Source organism: Danio aesculapii, chromosome 10 (genome assembly GCF_903798145.1).
Source record: "Danio aesculapii chromosome 10, fDanAes4.1, whole genome shotgun sequence".
NCBI lineage: Eukaryota > Metazoa > Chordata > Actinopteri > Cypriniformes > Danionidae > Danio > Danio aesculapii.
Genome location: NC_079444.1, coordinates 28,526,614 through 28,533,000, shown reverse-complemented (window position 1 = coordinate 28,533,000; position 6,387 = coordinate 28,526,614).

Sequence of the window (6,387 nt, the reverse complement as noted above, 5' to 3'; positions counted from 1 at the left end):
CTGGTCTTGTTGATATGATTATGCGCGTTACTACGGAGACATGTTAACGCGAGCCTGTCAATCAATATTGGTGGGCGGAGAGGCCGCACTCCTACGTCAAGTTGCGGTCGGTCTGAAAACCGCTCCAATTGGTCCACCGTTTTTATGTTGTTAAATTTGAAAAAAAAGGACTGGGTGTGTTTATTTCACCCCAATATGACTGTCTATACACTATATATACACACATGTCTGTCCAAACAGCTTTAAAAGTAGACTTTTCACCACAGGTGCCCTTTAATTTTTTTATGCTCAATCCACATAAATTTGCTAAAAGTGTTAAGTTAACTTAATCAATTTGTGTTGGGACAACATGAATGAATTGTTTGGAACCCTGCATTTTTACAGTGTTCCACAGCCTTTCCATGACCATATAGGATTTTTTTTTTTAAATAAACATTTTATTCAGATTCAGACATTTCTGTGATTCAATTTGTGAGAATGATTCAGTTTTCCTTAATATATATGAGCAATAGTTAGCCATTGCAAAATGTGTAAAGATTAAATGTATATTCAATTCACAAAACAAAGATTTAAAATTTACAAAAAATAAAACAACTTTTAATAGGTCATGAATTGTATAGTGATTCAATAAAGATAACGGACTTAACTTTTTTTCATGTGTGTCCTAAACAACAGGATATAAATCCCTCTCAAAAGACTAAGGACTATACAAAAGATCCATTTGAATAGAAGACCCTGTAATTCTGAAGCCCTTTGCATGCATTATCACTCCCAGTACTGTAAACGATGGAGTGCTAAAGAGTTAATAAAGACCACAAAAGCAAACACCTTGATTTATTTCTCGGCCCCTTCCATTGAAAGCAATAATCTGATCAGTCATTAATGTGATTTTCCTGAACTCACTGGCTCTCTTTCAGTCTCTCAATGGCTCCGTTTTACAAAACAACTATCAACACATATTGTGGTTTAGATTGAGCACCAAAATACAACTGATTTGATTTCACTTTTGTGGGAACAGAATGTCTCATCAAACTTATCTGACCAAATGGTTAATGATTGGCCCATTAGATTCCCTGACCAAGACTGACTCCTTTTAGTTTGACTAGTAGATTTGTTCAGTCCACATTCATTAATAAAAGCAACAACTAATGATCATATGCTTGCTTACAAAATGTCACGCTTCACATTCGTGGGTCTGTGTTGTGTAACTCATTAAAATATATGATAAACATGTAAGTGATTCAGATGTATTTAATTTAAGTAGTGAACTAATCACCAAATTCTTCACTCGCCCTTGTACACCTAAGCATTAGCTACATTATAACTCGTCATGGTCTATCAGAGAAGAATGGAAATTGTGAAAAAAGAAATAACAGTTGTCATAACAGTGATGTATTCACATTTTCAAGGTAAAATCCATTCTGCAATAGAACATACTGCAAATAATGAATTAAAACATGTTAGGGTGACTGTCTTCTGGTTTAAGATGGTGTCTGAGCATATACCCAAGCTGGTGTTCAGCTGCTTAAGCTTATTTAAACGAACGACCAGCAAAAAAAAAGAGTGCAAAATCCATTTTAAACCAGCATGCAGGCTAGCTTGACCAACATGTGGAAACAACAAACCAATTATTGCTGTTATACGGCGTTTATAACAGCAGGAATATGGTTAATGTCCGTATTTTACGAAAGATAGGCAGAAAAGTACAAACTTAGCAGTTATAAAAGCATCGCGTCGGCCAGGTATGATGAGTTGTTGACCCTCTTCCTCTTCCTCATCATTCATTCATCAATACCAACGTCATAAATAACACTGGACGTTCACAGCTTGTGCTATTCCAGTTGTTGTGCTATTAAAATGCAATGTCCAGTGTTGTGTTAGCACGCACAGCCATCGCATGAAAAACTCTCATAAAGAGGGCACCGAGACAGGAAAACGGTGCACCAGTATGTGAGAGAAAGAGTCTGTGACACTAATACACACACGTATGGCTTTATATCCTCCTTTAACCAAATCGGGAATGAAAAAAGAGTTAATATAATATAAAACACATCAATGTTGTTCACTAATGTGTGTTTGCACTCGGTGACTGTTCAGTGTGTGTTGGGATTGTTCTGAAGCGCTGTCACTCGCTCTATTTTTCTCGATGGCGTCTTTATATCGATAATTTCACTCCGCCTGCTGATCTAATGAATGATAGTGCACACTTCTTCTGTAACTATTGTGTGTTTTGAGGGTTATGTGGATGTCCTGGACATTATGAAGATGTGGTTTTAATCTCTCTATCTCGGAACAGTGCCGAGATGTTTCACGCGCTCTGAGTGGCTGTCTCGGACTGTCACTCAAGCGTGTGACCAATCACAACTGTCCTTACATGAAAACTATATTTTCACTCACTGCATGTACAGTAGACTGTATGTTGCAAAAAAAAGTGAACAGAGAAAGACACCATCGAAGGGGTGCGAGAGGTGGACAACGGACCTGTTAAGTCACTTTGGTGGCCTGTTGCAGGTAAGTGGCGACGCACATGCACTGTTGGACTTTATTTTACCAGCGCGACGCCGATGTGACACTAATATTCAACATCCAGGAAGCTCTATAGATAGTGGATCTGTGATCAGAAAAGCATTCCCAGCATGGTGGTGTCACCATCTAGAAGTAGGTGCGATGAAATTAACTCAAATACAGCATAAAAGTTTAAGCAGAGTATGTTGACTGTAAACCCTGTCAGGAAATCCTGTTTAACATTAGGTGTGTTTTGTATCAAGGTACAGTGGCTGCTGGACTATCATAGACCAGCGACGAACTAGCTATCGGCCAGTTATACCAGCTTAAGGTGGTCGTCCAGGTTTTGCAACATGGTGTTTGGTAGATGATCAATTAAGCTAGTGTAAAAATAATGAATAAACAATAAAGCAACTCACTGTTTATATGAGATGGTCAAGCCTGTTTTGGTCAACCAGCTAATTATGATGATTATGATTTAGTAAAGTTAAGAGATGTTAAATTGTACAAAATAACTACAATTATTAAATTAATAGCATGCCAACTTGATTTCTAGCTAATCAGATATAATTATTATTATTTTTTGTTATATAATTATTTTTTAGGGGTTTTCACCTTTATTGATAGGACAGTGGAGATTAGAGACAGGAAAATGTGGGGAGCAGAGAGAGGGGAAGGATCGGCAAAGGACCTCAAGCCAGGAATCTAACTCGGGTCCCGCAAGCACCTCAGTGCTATGTGTCTACGCATTAACCACTAGGCTATTGGCGCCGACCAGGTATATTTTTAAACACGGTCAACCAGTCTAAATACGATCAAACTAGTAGAAAAACAACAAACTGGTCATATGTGATGCTCAAGCTTGTTTCTGAAACATGATGACTGGTGAACCAGCTAATTATGATGATTATTATTTAGTTAAGTTCAGAGGAATTAAACTGTACAGCATAACTAAATACCACGCCAACTTGATTTCTAGCTGATCAGATATTATTTCAACATGGTCAACCAGTGTAATATGATCAAACTTGTAGAAAAACAGCAACAAACTGGTGATATGAGATGCTCAAGCTTGTTTCTGAAACATTATGACTGGTCAATCAGCTAATTAGGATGATTATTATTTAGTTAAGTTCAGAGAAGTTAAACTGTCCAATATAAATAACACACCAACTTGATTTCTAGCTAATCAGATATAATTTTAACATGGTCAACCAGTCTAATATGATCAAACTAGTAGAAAAACAACAAAACAGCAACAAACAGGTCATATGAGATGCTTGAGCTTGTTTCTGAAACATTATGACTGGTCAATCAGCTAATTATGGTTATTATGATTTAGTTAAGTTAAGAGAAGTTAATCCGTACAACATAACTAAATAGCACACCAAATACAATTTTAGCTAATAATCAGGCATTATTTTAATATGATCAACCAGTTTAATATGATCAAACTGGTGTAAAAACAACAAAACAGCCACAAACTGGTCATATGAGATGCTTGAGCTTGTTTCTGATACATGATGACTGGTCAACCAGACAATTATGATGATTATGATTTAGTTAAGTTCAGAGAAGTTAAACTGTACAATATAATTTAATAGCACGCCAACTTGATTTTTAGGCAGTGGGATATATTTTTTATGTGGTTAACCAGTTTAAAATGATCAAACTGGTAGAAAAACCACAAAACAGCAACAAACTGGTGATATGAGATGCTCAAGCTTGTTTCTGAAACATTATGACGGGTCAATCAGCTAATTATGGTTATTATGATTTAGTTAAGTTAAGATAAGTTAATCTGTACAACATAACTAAATAGCATACCAAATACATTTCTAGCTAGTAATCAGGCATTATTTTAATATGATCAACCAGTTTAATATGATCAAACTGGTAGAAAAACAACAAAACAGCAACAAACTGGTCATATGAGATGCTTGAGCTTGTTTCTGATACATAATGACTGGTCAACCAGACAATTATGATGTTTATGATTTAGTTAAGTTCAGAGAAGTTAAACTGTACAATATAATTTAATAGCACGCCCAACTTGATTTCTAGGCAGTCAGATATATTTTTTATGTGGTTAACCAGTTTAATATGTTTAAACTAGTAGAAAAACAACAAAACAGCAACAAACTGGTGATATGAGATGCTGAAGCTTGTTTCTGAACAACATAACTAAATAGCACACTAAATAATTTTCTAGCTAATATGACCAACCATGGTCAACCAGTGTAATGTGATCAAACTGGTAGAAAAACTACAAACAGCAACAAACTAGTCATTTAAGATAGCCCACTCAAACCTGTTTCTGAAACATGACAGCCCAATCAGCTAATTAGGATTATGACGATTTGTTTGACAGTCAAACTTGTGCACAACATAAAACTGCTTGTCAACTGATTTTAAGCTAGTTACAGATGGTTATAAAACGGTAAGTAGTTTGAGATGATTCTATTGGAAGAAAAACAAAGTAGCAACCCGCTGGACATGAGATGCTCAAGCATGTATTTGAAATATGATGTGAGATCAGTCAGTGAATTATGACAATTATGATTTACATTCAGAACAGCCATTAGCACAAATTAGACTGGCAAATAGCCTGTCAGTTGATTTCTAGGAAGTCAGTTAGATTCTCAAAAAAATGGGAAACCAGCAACAACAAGTCATGTGAGGTGGTCTGGCTTGTTTTTGGAAAATGGTGACTGGTTAGCCAGCTGATTATGATTTAGTAAAGTCAGTCCAGAACAGCCATGTAATGTGTGCAAAATAAATAAGTAGCTTGTTATCTGACTTTTCTTTGTTTATCGCAGGTCTGAGATAGCCATTAAATACAAGACTAGCAACAAAACTGCTTTTGGCTAGACTGGTTTTGGGATATAGTTAATTCATTCATTCATTTTCTTTTTGGCTTAGTTCCTTTATTAATCAGGGGTCGCCACAGCGGATTGAATCGCCGACTTATCCAGCATATGTTTAACACAGCAGATGCCCTTCCAGCTGCAACCCAGCTCTGGGAAACACCCATACACTCACACATTCAAACCCACACATACACTACGTCCAACCTGTAGGGCATGCATGTCTTTGGACTTTGGCACCCGGAGGAAACCCACACGAATACAGGGAGAACATGCAAACTCCACTCTGGGGCTCGAACCTATGACCTTCTTGCTGTGAGGCAACAACGCTACCCACTGCGTCACCATGTCACCCTGGACTAGTTCATTATGTTTCTTTAAGTCAGTTAAGAACAGCCATGCACTGTTAACAAACTAATTATTAAGCTTTTAAACCAGCAACAAAACATCTAGTTGACACGCTGACTGATCAACCAGCTAAAAATGTGTCATTTACGTACAAAAAAGCTATAACTATGCTCAAATTAAAAAAATGTTTGCTGATTTCTATGTGGTCTGACATAGTCATTAATGGGTAGACCACCAACAAACAGGCTATGGGCTTGTCAACTTAGTTAACATGACTGATGAACCTGCTAATTATGATGAATATGATTTAATAAAAGTGTTCAAAACAATGTTAACAAATCAACTGTGTTTTAAAGCATCATAGCTGGTTTCTAGCTGGTTTAAGTTAATTAAACTAGAAGTAAACCTGCAACAGACCATATACTGGCAGGTTATGAGGTGGTTCAGGTCAAACAGATAATTATTATGATAATGATTTAATTATGATGCTAATGATTTTGTTAAGTAAGCTTAGAGAGAAGTCTATTAACGGGTAGACCAGCAGTAACTGGTCAACCAGCCAATTATAATAATTTGGTTTTAGTTGACGTGTTTAAAATTGGAGCTGGCTTCTAGCTGGTTTTAAGTTAGTCAAACAATTAAACCAGCTCCAAACCAGGTACCCTAA